This window comes from Sipha flava, unplaced genomic scaffold (assembly GCF_003268045.1).
Source record: "Sipha flava isolate LNK unplaced genomic scaffold, YSA_version1 32_pilon_pilon, whole genome shotgun sequence".
Taxonomy (NCBI): domain Eukaryota; kingdom Metazoa; phylum Arthropoda; class Insecta; order Hemiptera; family Aphididae; genus Sipha; species Sipha flava.
The window spans coordinates 2,346,569-2,361,129 of record NW_020273018.1 but is presented as its reverse complement, the minus strand read 5'-3'; the positions used below and the strand labels follow the sequence as shown (position 1 = coordinate 2,361,129).

At 32.8% G+C, this 14,561-nt stretch overlaps 1 long non-coding RNA gene across 1 annotated transcript in view; it reads left to right on the top strand.

Moving 5' to 3' along the window:
* The first annotated feature begins 607 nt into the window (after positions 1-607).
* LOC112686910 overlaps positions 608-14,561 on the top strand; it is a 21,707-nt gene continuing 7,753 nt past the window's right edge. Inside the window, exons 1-3 of the long non-coding RNA XR_003148932.1 lie at positions 608-942; positions 7,835-8,152; positions 10,127-11,049. This is a non-coding gene — a long non-coding RNA (uncharacterized LOC112686910). The remainder of the gene's footprint in view (positions 943-7,834; positions 8,153-10,126; positions 11,050-14,561) is intronic.

Below are 14,561 nucleotides of genomic sequence, written 5' to 3'. Positions count from 1 at the left end.
CATTGATTGTAGACGTTTTTGTACATTTCTTTAACTCTTCATTATAACATAATTACGAGTATATGATGTGTATGTCTGTATTGACATACGCAGTATAAATATATTTTATGTACACATGAATCGAAATTTGTTTTCAAACGCAATTATACTGTATCAAAGTATGCATGTTGTCATCTGCAAGCGTTGTGTTAACGTAAGCAAATATTGTTAAAATTATATATCATTACGTTTAGTGGGGAAAAAAAGTGTAAAATAATGGTGAAAAATGTGTAACCGTAATCAATATAATATATTTAATATTTTAATATGTACGTATAATAGTATACCGATTGCAAGAATATTACGTTCTTAGATATCTGCGGGTCGTACACGAACGACGACGACGAGTCTCACCATGACCACCACGAGCCCGCAACCCGGCGTCGTAGCACGTGCGTAGTGTCCGTTTTATGCGGTAGATGCTGCCACAGGAACCAACGGACGGTATTTCGGATACCGTAATAACCTTGCCCCACCACCACGTTTCAACCATAGCACAACGTTGCCTGGAAATTAAAACGGGCATCACGAAAAGGTTCTTTATTTACACGCCGGACTAGTTGAACACGACAGTCTCATTCCATTAGTTGGCCGATGTATATTACACATTATATTATTATTATTATATTTATTTTATTTTTATTTTTTCGTTCCATCTCGGGAATTTTTATTTTTTTCTCCGCACACCGCACATGTGCTGGTCTATGTATGTGTGTGTGCATTACAGAATAGTGTGTCGTCCTTCTGCCATGATCTAATATAATATATTCATTTGGAAATCTCGAATAGTCCGACAATAGTCACCACCACACGTGTCCCCAATGGCTTTTTGCACACACTAATACATTATATGCATGTTTGTATTTGTTCGTCGGATCATATCTCATCACCTACTCGGTCCAGGTAAGATTTTTCCGTACATTTACTATATTTATTGATATTTGGCCAATTTCCCACTTGAAATATCTGTCAATTTCTACGCAACTAAGTACTGAATTCGCAACGATTACTCGTGAATATTACGAAAATTAATTTGAGTTATCCTGATTCAATCGGAATGGACATACATTTCCGAAGGGATTGATAGAACTGTATACGACTTATCAAAGTTTGCGGGGTTCCACGACTCTACTGTATTTATGAGTTAGCCTTTTTTTTTGTTGCTATTTTGGTCTTTAGGTATACCAACCCATCTCCACGTACTTATTTATTTCCCATTAATGCTGCTCATTGTGTGGATTTGAATGGAAACGAAATGATATGAATGACGTTTTAACGCTTGTTTATTATTATTATTATTATGTACATTTTATAATGCAACATGTCGCGATTTATTGTTGACAATAATGTGCTTTGATACGGATTGTAGTTAACGTTAAAAATAATTTATTATTATAAATTTAATTAAGTTCCGTCGTGTGTGTGGGTTATAAATATTACATGGTACAGCAATAAAATCAAACCATTATACCGTTATTATTATTATTATTCGATGTTGGTAGAAAACTTTCGATGCCAAATTAAGTCGCGTGCTACGCGTGGAACGATGAATAACGTTCGTTATCTTAATAATAAATACTCCTTAATTCATTTCAATTTTTTTTAAATTCCGTTTTTACACATCATTTTATTTTATTATTTTTATTCTGTTGTGATATTTAAAGTTAGACTAACAATTATGTTTTTATTGAAATATAGCATTATTCTGGAGTAGACTATTAGTTTCAAGAATGAACATTTTGGCTATTAAATATTTATGCATCATTGCAAAGAACTAGACAATATTATTTTACTTGCGATCTCAACGTTTTGAATAATATAATATATGTGTGTGTGTGTGTGTGTGTGTGTATTATGTATGCGAGTAAATGTAATTTATATATCGTTTAATGTATAAATATATAATGAATTACATTTATGCTTGGATTATTACTATAAGCTATTAGCCGTTTTGCTTTTCAAAACTAATTTTCTTTATAATGTTTTATCATATTTCAATGTCCTATACTAAAATTAATTCATATAGAAGATCCAGTTATTTTTGTTCGATAGTGATAAATTTTAATAATTTTCATTGTTAAAAACATAATAAAAATATTGACTTATCCTTCTCAAGTCACTAACATTTTTATCTGCGTCTAAAAGGTTCAAGCACGTCTTGCGTATATATTTTAATTATTCTTATCCTAGGGATTTAATACTTGAATCGTATGCTCAGACTTCTCTCGATAACGAACCAGGTGTTCGCACGGAACTGGTCACACGACACATCTGCCCTCGTATATAGTATATTCATACATTATGTGTAGTGCCTACCTCATCTTTTGTGCACATCGCCTTCAGATAACGTATTTTTCTCGTAACCAAAGATTAATCCCAGGTATTCCATTCAAATGTTTCCGCCCCACATCTCCGTCAAGAAAAAAACCCTGTGTAACGCGATAGGATGTTCATAAATTCCCCTATATTAAATGTTGAAATTGGGTTGGAAAAAAAACAATTATATTAAAACGTTTCGGCCTATTCTTGTACTTGGTATTGGACAATGTTTGTACGTGACAGAACTCTACTGGCACAGTAGCATATCTGCATGATGCATAATAAAATCATCATTATATTCGAATTGCATAAAACATATCATGTACTTCGTAATATATGAATCAACAAATGTTTTTTATGTATCGTTGCAATAATGCCCTTATTTGCCAATTGCTCGTTTTGGATTTTGTTCAATGTCAATGAGTTGTATTTCTGTTTTAGATAAGTTTATATAATTATAAATATATTCTTATAAAAATATTATAAAACTAATACACATACTCACACATATATATATAACGAGAACAACCATTCTTACTTGTATAAGCCGCATACAATCCAAGTACGATTATTTCCATAGGGTTCATTAGTCTACTTGTCAGTTACGTTTAAATATACTATATAAGAGCCATAATACCATAATGTGCGTCTTCGTGACCAATATAAAATATGATTTGTCTACACGCCAGTGGAAACGGCAGACACAATCCTCTTGTTATCCCACTTGTCTACTAATTAATACCGATTTATTTCTTACGACTGTATAACCTCGACCACCCTGTATCTTTGTAAATTGTGGAAATGTGTTATTATGCGTGCGCGTATATATACCTTAAGAGGCTCAAGACGTTTAGTATCTAATTTTTTTTTATGGACATTTATAATGTATATATATCAAACTGTGTATCCAATGGACGGTGACAAAAACAAAGGATGTAAAGGAAGCTACAAGGTGAGCCCCGTGCGCACAGGAAACCTCGCCCATTCTATACAAACTCAATTGCCGGATCACGTCTACCGGCTGTCGCTGAGAAATGTTAAACCGATATATTTGTTGACCCATTTTCTTTCACTAAAAAATCCGAAAAAAAAATATTATATCATAGGTTTAACTTTTAATAATAACAAAAATGTACAATATGTATTATAAATTGTAATTAATAAACGTATACATCATACGGGCGTTTCAATGTTTATAAGAATTGAACGTTTAGGTTTTTCTGAATACTTCAACCACGGCTTCAACAATATTTCTGTTTCAACTTATGACTAAACCAATCGTAGTCTAGAGTGTTAAGTATTTCTCAATTGTTTCGCATAACCAATATAGAACGAACCTTTTACACGGCCTAATACTCTTAAAATGCTTGTAATTTTAATTTTATAATCTGTTGTAAACATGATATTTTACGAGTAAAAGTCGTTATTTTGAACCTTAGTTTAATAAATCACAGGCCACAACTATCAATAAATAACATCCTTACCTGTTAGCTATTGGATATTATGTTGGACGTAAATATACAAAAGTATTGACTTCCTTTTTACGTCTCCTTAATTAATTTAATGACTAAGATCAAGAACATGAACAATTAGAAAATGTTTTTATTTCCTATATGCAGTCTAAAAATTAATATTACTGTTATATTATTTTGAATTAAAATAAAACAATCAAATTGAAATAAATAGTAGTATGTAGCTGTGTAATTGTGTTATAAAGAAACCAGTTGTTTCTGATTAATATCTGTAGGCGTTAAAAGAATTCGAATTTTTACCTTAAGCACTACAAAAAAAACCATCGAGTTATTTCGTATGATCAGTTACTGATTAAATATTTTTAAAAAATATGTAATTTGCCTTAATATGTTTTATAATATGTTAATTAATAGTATCCTTACCATTTATCCTAAAATAATGCCAAAGTCAAAAGTAATTTCTTTTTTAAATTTACGAGATAATACCCTTTAATACATATATAATTTGTATAAAATTTAAAAATCCATGTTATTTGACAATATAATAAATACTATATATTTATATTATACATAATTTATTGTCAAGTGTTATTGAAATTGAAAATCGTTTATAATTTATTTTATAAATGAAACTTAAAATGTTGTGTTAAAATCATGATTCTTCACACGAGATTAATAATTATTTAAATATTAGTTATTCATTTTTATGTTATCTTATTGTTTATTTTTTTTATAAAATAGAAATGTGTTTAATAATAATAAAATCTTTTTAACATAAATTATAGTTTATAAAAGTGTTTTTAATTAATTTTTGAACTAAAAGATATGTAAAAAATGTAAATCATTGAATTATATTATTTATCAGTGGGCTTAAGCATAAAGCAAAAATATGAAAAAAAATATTGTAACTCTTACACTACTAAAACTAAAAAACGTAAGAGTAGTTTATAGATTAATTATTTAGATTAGACTACTGAACTAAATGTTTCAAATTTTATTTATAATAATAATGTATATATCTATGATGTATTATCTTAATATTTATTTCCATTCTCTAACAGCTATTGTAACTGTCAATAAAAATGTTTATATTACTGACATCATTCCTCGCTCTTATATATAGTGTTATTTATAATTTATATTTAGATTCCTACAAAATCTTTGTCGTTTGGCTTACGTTCTGGTGCATAAAATGTGTGAACCGCAGCATTGACTTTTTACTTTTACTATTTGAATTTTAAATAAATATGGAATCTTTTTTTTAAAAGGTGTGTTGATGTTATAATATGTTGACCATCCAAGGTATATAATGTTTAATTTTAACGCCAGCATTCTATAATTCTGTGCATTTCAGTTTCCTAATATTGTACGACGATTTCACTTCGTTTGTGAAAACGCCGTTCGAAGGGTGAGTGCCAGCAGGTAGCATGCCTTTATTCAGAAATCCGGGTCTAAAATTCCTGAGTTATCCCAACGTCTTAGAAAAAAAAAACCAAAACGAAAGAAAGAAAAAGACCTTCAAATATATTGCTCTGGTTTCTCGTTCAATGGAGATCAATACAATATGTTTTCCAACCTCAGGTATAACACGTGTTGTTTGTATAAATATTATGTGTTAAACTCTTACAAAAATGAGGAGAAAAATATTTTCAATTTAAATTTTTTCAACTAAAAATTACCTGCTCTCTTTTATTTACTGTAAAACTGTATCAGTTTATAATTGGTCATCCATGAAATTCGAGCGTAAGCGCCCGGAACGGATGGCTTTACATTTTCTATTAGGTTACAAGCGCGAATTGCTTGAAGGATACGTGGCTGTAAATAAAAAACTAACACTGTACATTTTTCACTGTAAATTTTATTTTGAAAAGCCAGAAAGGTCGTTTTTATTTTATTTTTTTTTAAGATAACGTCATAGCACATACGCGAGTTTAATGACATTCGTAGAGGTCATTGACGTTGTAAGTTCCAGAAATTTTACAAATCGTTCTACCCGGACATTCGATAATGTCAATGAGACACATTGGTTTGACAAAGGTCATATATTATTTATCCTGAGTCGTAAACGTCGTTAAACCTGCTAAAATGGTTGTATTTTTTTTCTAATTTTTAAACTGCCTAGTAAATACAACTGTCTGCAGATGATAAAGAAAATTGTTCCTAGTTTTTTTTTCATGTATAGTATTTGAACCTTTACATTTTTTTTTAATATATACAGAAATATTTATAACAATGGTTTTTATGATGGCGTTACCCCAAAATATCATATCTGCATACACAGACGAGCGAAATCTTGTTTGTTTATAAACTATGTGTTCGAGTCGTTGACATATTTTATAGAATGAGAATTGCAAAATAAACCGATCGTTGGATCGCCGTTATATTTTGCGTGCATTTTTTTTCTAGCTGAATTATGCAACAGGTGATAACGTAGGTAATAGCTGATATATATCCGTATTAATCGGCTTGTTGTATTGCATTTGAATAATAAATTGTGTTCGGAAAAGCGTCGAATTTGATACGAAAAACATTGCATAATCATTGCAGGTCGTTGGCACCACTTCTCGGCACTTTTAAATTCGTACTTTTTATTAGGTACCCATGTTGTTTTTGTACCAAAAATGTGTGTGTACTTCACAAAAACGTAATTTACTCATTTACATATAATCATCTTATACGCGAAATAGGCATACGTAATTTATAAAATCAAATTTTACAATCTAAAACCGCAAATGTATTCTTTTAAACATTAGGCGATTTATTACTTATCACTTATAGTTTTTACTAGCAATATAAAAATATAATAATTTATATTCATAAATTACTATAATATTGAAATGCTAATAAGTAATAATTAATATTTAAATAATTCTTTGAACCTATTTGAAAATACACCTACTTTATATGTATCATAGGTACATCATTATAATAGTTTTAATCACTATTAATATAGTATATTATAGTATTGTTTCAACTAAAGTCTGTGATACGCGTATTTGTAAATATATTAACATATTATGTTTATTGTATAGTAATAATTTTTAAATGGAAAACTGATAACAATGCTATTAATATGTGTATAATAATATACTTTTCAAGACAATGATAGCAACCAGTTCTAGACATTTAACTTTTATTGATTTAAAATTTAGGTTCTGAGATTAGCTTTATCATTAAGCGTATCATTAATTTAATACATTTTTAGTATAGGTGTAAAATAAGTTGAGGTTATAAATTAATTATATACCATAAAAAAAAGTTTGTTTTACCTTTAAATACAACAATACATTTGAAAAAAAAAGTAGTCGGGATTAGTTACAATTTAACGACTATACCGCTCGAAGGGAATGACAGCATAGTTAACACACAAATAGTGTTTTTTCTTAATTTATAATTTATAAAATTTCAAGTTAAAAATTTTTATATTTGTAACTGCAGTTAGTTGACTGTTCAGTAGTTTAGCAATCATTTTATGCTAGGATTTAAATTTTGACTTAATTTTGACCAATAGGGAAGTGTTATTTGATAAAAAAAAAAAAATAATCGTTTCCTACTAAAGGGGAGTGTGTGAGTGTATGTTGTAAGAACGAACTAAGCTTGTATGCAATGAACAGAAGGCCGATAATAATAAAAAGGAGCAGATGTATAGGAGTTTCATAATCAACTACGGTTGGCCAACAATTCGGTGACAGATGTTTACGGGTCCGAAAGAAAATTTTTTTATACAGATCCCTGTTGTGTTCTATCTTCATTCAATGTTTTCGTAAAGATACACTTTAAAAACGAATAAAGAATAAAATAATTATGTATTTGTGATAAAAATAACATTGTCAGCGTACCTACCTATAGATTTTAATGAGTATAAAAATAATATATTAAAATGCAGTTAGATTAGGCTAATCACGTAAATAGTTCACATAATATTATAACTAATAAATATGTACATACGTATTTAACTAGTTGATTCATTATGACGTCTGATGATCACATATTTGCTTTTCTAGGTCAGAGTCATCAACAAATTAATTAATTCTGCTGATACAAAAGTCGAAGAATCATTGATAAAACTCGTGGAATAGAAGATATTTAAACATCGTATTAATATTATTTCGTGTATGTAATAAAATATATACTACTACTTTGTCGTTTCGGTTAAAAATTAGCTTACAGACGAGTAAGAATTTATTTGAAATCGATTGTATATGATAAAACCCCAGGAGATACTGTCAACAAGTAAAAACCGCAAGTCAATTATTGAAAGACGTACAATTGTCTAATTGGACGTTAATCAGTTCAGTTTAAGGAGGAAAACTACCAATTAAGTAAGTCAAGTGTTATCTTGATTAATCCTGATAATTCCATACAAATTGATAACTAATAGTACTCAAATATATTATATCTACGCATACGGAAATATTATACATTATAAAATCAATAATCATTTATTTGAACAATTCATATGTATCTAAAGGATATAATAGTAAGCACCTTGTGTCTAATTTTTAGATCGATATTATTATATATTTTTCGTGCGTTTTAAATTTGAGTATAACTTTTACATCTATAAACAAAATATTGTTTTTAGTTTCTCATAATTATTTTAAAGGATGATGAAAATATTAAAAGCAAATTACAGTTACGTGCAAAAGTTGTGTTCCAGACGTTTCAGTGTCTCGCGCATTAAATGTTTTCTAGGTTATACAATAATACGCGTATACCATACGTACTACATACGTATATACCGTGCTGATTCGTATAAATAATTTCACCACAAGTAACTAACTGGGTGTCTGGATGTAATATAATACTTTATACGCTAGGTTTTAATAAAGAAAATTAATTTCACGATGTGTTTTGAATGCGTTCGTAATCAAAATGACGAATTGAGTTTTCCCCCTTCACAAACGGTGTATATTTTTTATTTCATTTTTTTTTTTTTTGTCGGTATATTTTGCAATGCATATAACGCACGTTGGTCGTCGTCGGTTGATATAAATAATAATAATAAAAAGAGTTGTGCAAATATATATTCACCCCTAAAGTCTTTGCATCATGCTCAGTGTCACGTAGCTGGGTCCCCGTTTTTCAATTTTCAAAATGGACCTTTATTGATAATGTCGCGTTAATGGTTCATCGTCCGCGAGGGTTTCGAAACGATCAAGAAGAAATTCACAGAAAAAATGAAACTTCTCCCCAGCGTAATTTTTTACCGCTGTGAATAATAGTAATAAAATCCACCGAGGGAACACATCACGTAGTTATATACTTGTACGGAAAACTACAAACGTGTGCGTAATAAAATATTTTAGATGTATTTTAGTAAAAAGTTTTAGTGACGTTAGTAAGGAAAAAACCGATTTGTTATACGCATACCGCTCATGCGTGTTAAAATATTGTCAGCGATTTTTTTTCATGAGTTTTTTGATCGATTATGACGAATGAGGACAATCCTCTGCCGCGGTGTGATGATGATGATGATGATGGTCCAGGTGTGGTTCAAACTTTTTTTTCGTTTTCACGATGTTGGATGGGTTTGAAACGTGTGGTGATGTGGCGATATATTTTATACTTACACATAATATTATGTTTCATGTTTGTATAGTTTTTGGGAACAGAAATTGAATAAAATTGAAAACCACCTAAAAGCAGATGCTTTCCGGTAGTGTGTTTCTATTATGCGCGCCTCCTGCAGTATCGCGTACGTGTGTGCACATCGACTTGTTTATCTTGCCTCAGATTATTATTATTTTTGCCACTCTTTATAGCGTTCCAAAAAGCATCGTATGTATTCATAACATTATTATTATATTGTTATTATAACATTGTTTTCCGTACGTAGTAGATTTAATAGATTATTATCATTAAAAATAAATACAATGGCGCACTACAGATCATAACGATGACGTGAAATTTTTGTTTCATTTATAATAATAATCTGGTGGAAAAATATCTGTTGACAATTATTATTATTGAATAATACGTATGGCAACGAAGTCGTTCGACCATCATTTGTCTTTCCTTCCGCATTATCACCCACATAAATGACATATTATTACCGGACTCAACCGAGAGTGGTGTAATTACATTTGGAAAGAGTGATATGGGAGATTAGAAAGGGTCGTTTTCCTTCTGATGGTTTTACTGAGCTTACAAATGCCCTTTCTGTTATTTTTTCAAACAGTTTCCATTAAGTATTTTAAAGATGTATACGTATAAAAATATTATAAAAATTGTATTTAATATCAAGCTGTAACTAAGAATTATTATCTATTTTTAAAAATGGATTTATTTTATAGGTTCTACAGCAATTATTATTTGCAGTGGTCTAATACTAAGGATTTCGATTTTGGACGCGGGAGAAAACGAAAAAGGTAAATTTACTTCCTACTATTAATTTCACACATCCAATCAACACAAGATGACTTGTGGTTGGGATGAATGTAAAATCACGAAATTTTCGCGTTGACGAAACGCCCGAAAACAACGCAATTCGTATAAATATTTTGAGAAACCATTGGGCGGTGACGACCGTGTTTCCGTTACGAATATCGCACTCGTTGCAGGGTGGCGTAGTCGCAGCCCAGTCCGCACGCACATTACTACGCGCATTTGTTGTAAATAATAAAATATAGGAGGGGTGTCCCTTGCGCGAGGGTAGTAGTACACTCGGTGTACGCTCTTGGAGGGGTGCGTGGACGCGTTTCACGTGCGCGTCACCACCATCGTCACCGCCGGTGCGGAACCCATGTACTCTTCTCCCGTAGTGGTTTAATGCGCGGGACGGGGAGGGAGACAGGCCGGTAAGCGCCGCCGCATGTGAACGCGTTGTTTTGGTTGGTGCATGCTGTGCTCGCGCGCTCGCTTACTCGATCGCTCGTGTTCGTGTTTACTGCGTATGCGCGTCCACGTTCTTCTCTTCTGGTGCTGCACAACATACGCGTACATACCACCCTTCGGTGGTTGCTTGCCGCTGCTGCTACTGCTGCTGCAGGAAGGGGTCCGCGCGGGCATCCTAACCGACGATCTGTTGTCCCAGGTTATGGGCGGTGTACGTGCGCGCGGTGTGTTATTTACCGCGCACCGGTGCGTCGCAGTTTTCGGGTCCGATCAGTTTTTACTTAACCCGCTGTGATCGCGGTCCGCAAGAATGTTTCAAACGCACTTCAGTTCCCGCGTCTTCTGTACCGCGCGCGTTTCGTGTGTCCGCCGCAAGAACACGGTAAGATAACAACATATAAATATTCGTAATATCGTAATAGTCTACAATAATACAAAATGCGGTGTTATTAGACAACAGCAGGATTCTGGCCGTTTTGTTTACTTTTCACGTGGTCATCATGACGATTAATGGGAGGGGGAGGGGTTTAGGCGCGTTTCGATGCGAAAAAGTTCTTGCGAATTTCGCTTGAACTCTCTCGGGAGACTTGAACGAAACGGTTATGCGAAAAAAGTTATGTTTGTTTGTAAAGTTTATTTGCGTGCGTGTAGTACACGTGAACTCGTTTCGCATTTCTTCGGCGATTTCATTATACGTCCGCCAATTTCCCCGTGCAATTTTAAACAACGTTTATCGACGATTTAATTTGCGTACATTATTACGCACGTTCCGTGTGTGATATAACCGCTGTATAAGAGAACGTTTTTAAAACATATTATTTTTTTATGCGCAATAGCGGTCGTTACCCGTTCACGTTGCCGGTGTGTCGAAGTGAAGGGTGCGGAGTATTATTATTATTATTATCATTATTATCATTATTATCACCGGGGAACTTAACGACTGAGTACAACCCTCTTCTATTTGCCGGTTTCGCAGCAACACGTGAAATTTCGTCATACATTCAAATGAATTTTGTGGTATATATGCAAATCAGAAAAGGGGAAACGATTATATGGTCAATATGGAACAGCTTTTGATTGATTTGCCATGCGCGTAAAAATCATCGTGCAATCTACGTCGTACTTATACACACGAAATCCCTTAACGAAATCTCTGTATACTCGTTTGTGTTATTGGTCACGTGCAATATTCGCATTTATATTGTAATCTGCTGCAAATCACGGTACTGATTATGAGGTGTGTTTACCATATAAACATGAGTTATTCCTTTGAATGTATAATTTGTAAATTCGATTTTAGAAATCGTCTGGTTTTGTTTTGATTTTTCTATATGCGTATTAAAAAATGAATAGGACAAATTTCTATGTATATCAAGTGTACAAGCCTTCGCTGTTATATACACATTTACGAGTATTTAGTATACGTGCACACATAATTTAAAAAAGCTCTTCTCGCGCATTATGAAATCGTTTTGACACGTTTAAATATGTGTTCGAAAAAACCGCTTACTTTTTAAGAAAAAACAGCGCGATACTCGGTCCGTGTGCGTTACTTGGATGACTGATTAAATTATGCACGGTGGACGGATTTTTTAAAAATAATTTCATTTCCTCGGCATTCGAGTGTTCCATGTACAAAAACGTAGCCGACAAATAATATATACTTTATTACATTTTTTGTTTGAAAAAAAAAATTTAATCGGCCATATGATGGTATGTTTTATTATATGTTGGACGGCGAAATATTTCTATGTGTATATGAGATCGTGTGACCAACTTCAAAATATAAAAGCCGACGTCTGTACATGTACAGTATATACACAAGGACAAGACGCGGGATCAAACGAAAATGTTGTGTGTGTTTATGTATAGATGGGTACGCAGTGTAATAATTAGTATTATGTACGCGCGAGCGTGATAAACGCTATGTTGTGTTTGGATAAAAACATTTGCAAATCGAAGAAAGGCGCACAGAAATCTTGGAAAAATATTTTTAACCCGAAAACTGCAGTGCACCGCACAAATGAAAAACAATATAAATTATCGTTTAAACGATATATGTGTGTTATGAGAACTGCCGGCGAATAAATTACAACAATCATTCAAGACTCGTTTAATCGGAGTTACAAATTATTTTACATAATATGTTATATATGTATATATTATTTTGTAATCGCGAGCCGCAGTCCCGTTGGATTTTATTGCGCAGCGCACACGACAATGGGGAAACGCCGTACGGCGCACAACCGAATCTCGGCGGCAGCTGCTCTTGTTTACCGGCCCGACGTATGCGTGCCCTAAGCAAGTCTTAAAAAACCTTCTCGAGGGGGATTTTTTTTCCATGAAAAAACTATTTCCATTGTATAATGTTCTTGTTTTGTGAACCGAAAATGAGAATATGGGCACACACTGACGGGTTCTTGTCCGCTAGCGCACTTTACTATATGCTGCAAACCACGTATACATATAAAATATAATATACATATACGTGTACGTATACCTGCGCTCGTCGACGGAGACATGCTGCTAATGTCTCTTTTGTAGTGCAGCCTTTATTATATGCTATATATATATACTATCCTCTTCCTCTCTTCGCGCGCCTGCAGGGAGGATGCCGTGTCGAATAACAAGAAAACCTTATGCTGAAACACCGCGGGACGATTTTCAGATATACGCCATATACGCACTCATACTCTATATATTATATTTATGCGTATAACGTGCTCTCAATAAATATTATTTATTTTTTGTCCTCCTTCGCCAGTCCCATTTTAGGTAACCCGCAATATTTAAGGACGTGTTTTGTATACAGTGTCAAACCCGTTTCTATTTCGTATATCCTCTGAAGCGTATTATACATAAGTTTATATAGGAAGTGTTGGTTATAAAACGAACAACAATTGTTCAAGTATTACAACACGCCGTACGTAGTAAAACAACAATGATAATCCCAGTCTACGCAATGATCATTTTTTCCGTGACGGAGTGTAACATAAAAATTAATGAATTACAGTGTTCCAGTTTAAGACTATGTAATAGCTAAAAAAAATAAGGAATATTTTCTCTGGTAGAAAGATTTTAAATACTTATTAAAATATTTTATTAAAGCTAATACTCTATAACATTGTGCTTTTGAAGAATAAATACCATTATCAATACGTAACACTGTGTATAGCTTTCGGAAACAACGACAGTAGGTATGTAATATATAAACTATACATGGTAATAGAAAACTACATTTCTCAGTTAAGGTTTTTTTTATTTGAATAATAATTTCAAACTCATAACTCGTATTCATATATATTTTTTTCGAGGTGTAGTTTTGAACGGGGCCGAGACGCTGTCGTTTTAAATGTAACATGGCCCATACGTGAAGGTTTTTAAAATACAAAATATTGATTTTAAATATAATACCACGTACCTTCTTCTTCCTACAACACGCGTATATTTTGTTTAATATGTAACCCGAGACGCACCGTGTTCTGTTTCTGCGCAGAGTATACGCATGCGTAGTGTATATTATAAAAACAAATCGGAAACTGACCGACAAAAGAGCGTCGGCTGCCTGCGCTACTATGACGACGGCCACGAACACGGACAGTACGAGAACCTGTTGTTAGGATCACATAATGGTATATGAAATGAAATTATGGTCCTGGGTCAACTGGTGCCAAACGGACAGTTTCGCTCCATACTAGAAACCGATCTTAATTAAATTACAGACCGACAGGAAATACATGGAAGTGAAGACGAAGATCGCCGTACTACACAACATAATGTATTGTCATGCCTAATAAACCAGTTTTTCGCGGGCCGTACATTAGATCCGATCGAACGTAGTAAATTTATATATATGTGTGTGTGTGTGTGTGTGTGTGTGTGTGTGTGTGTGTG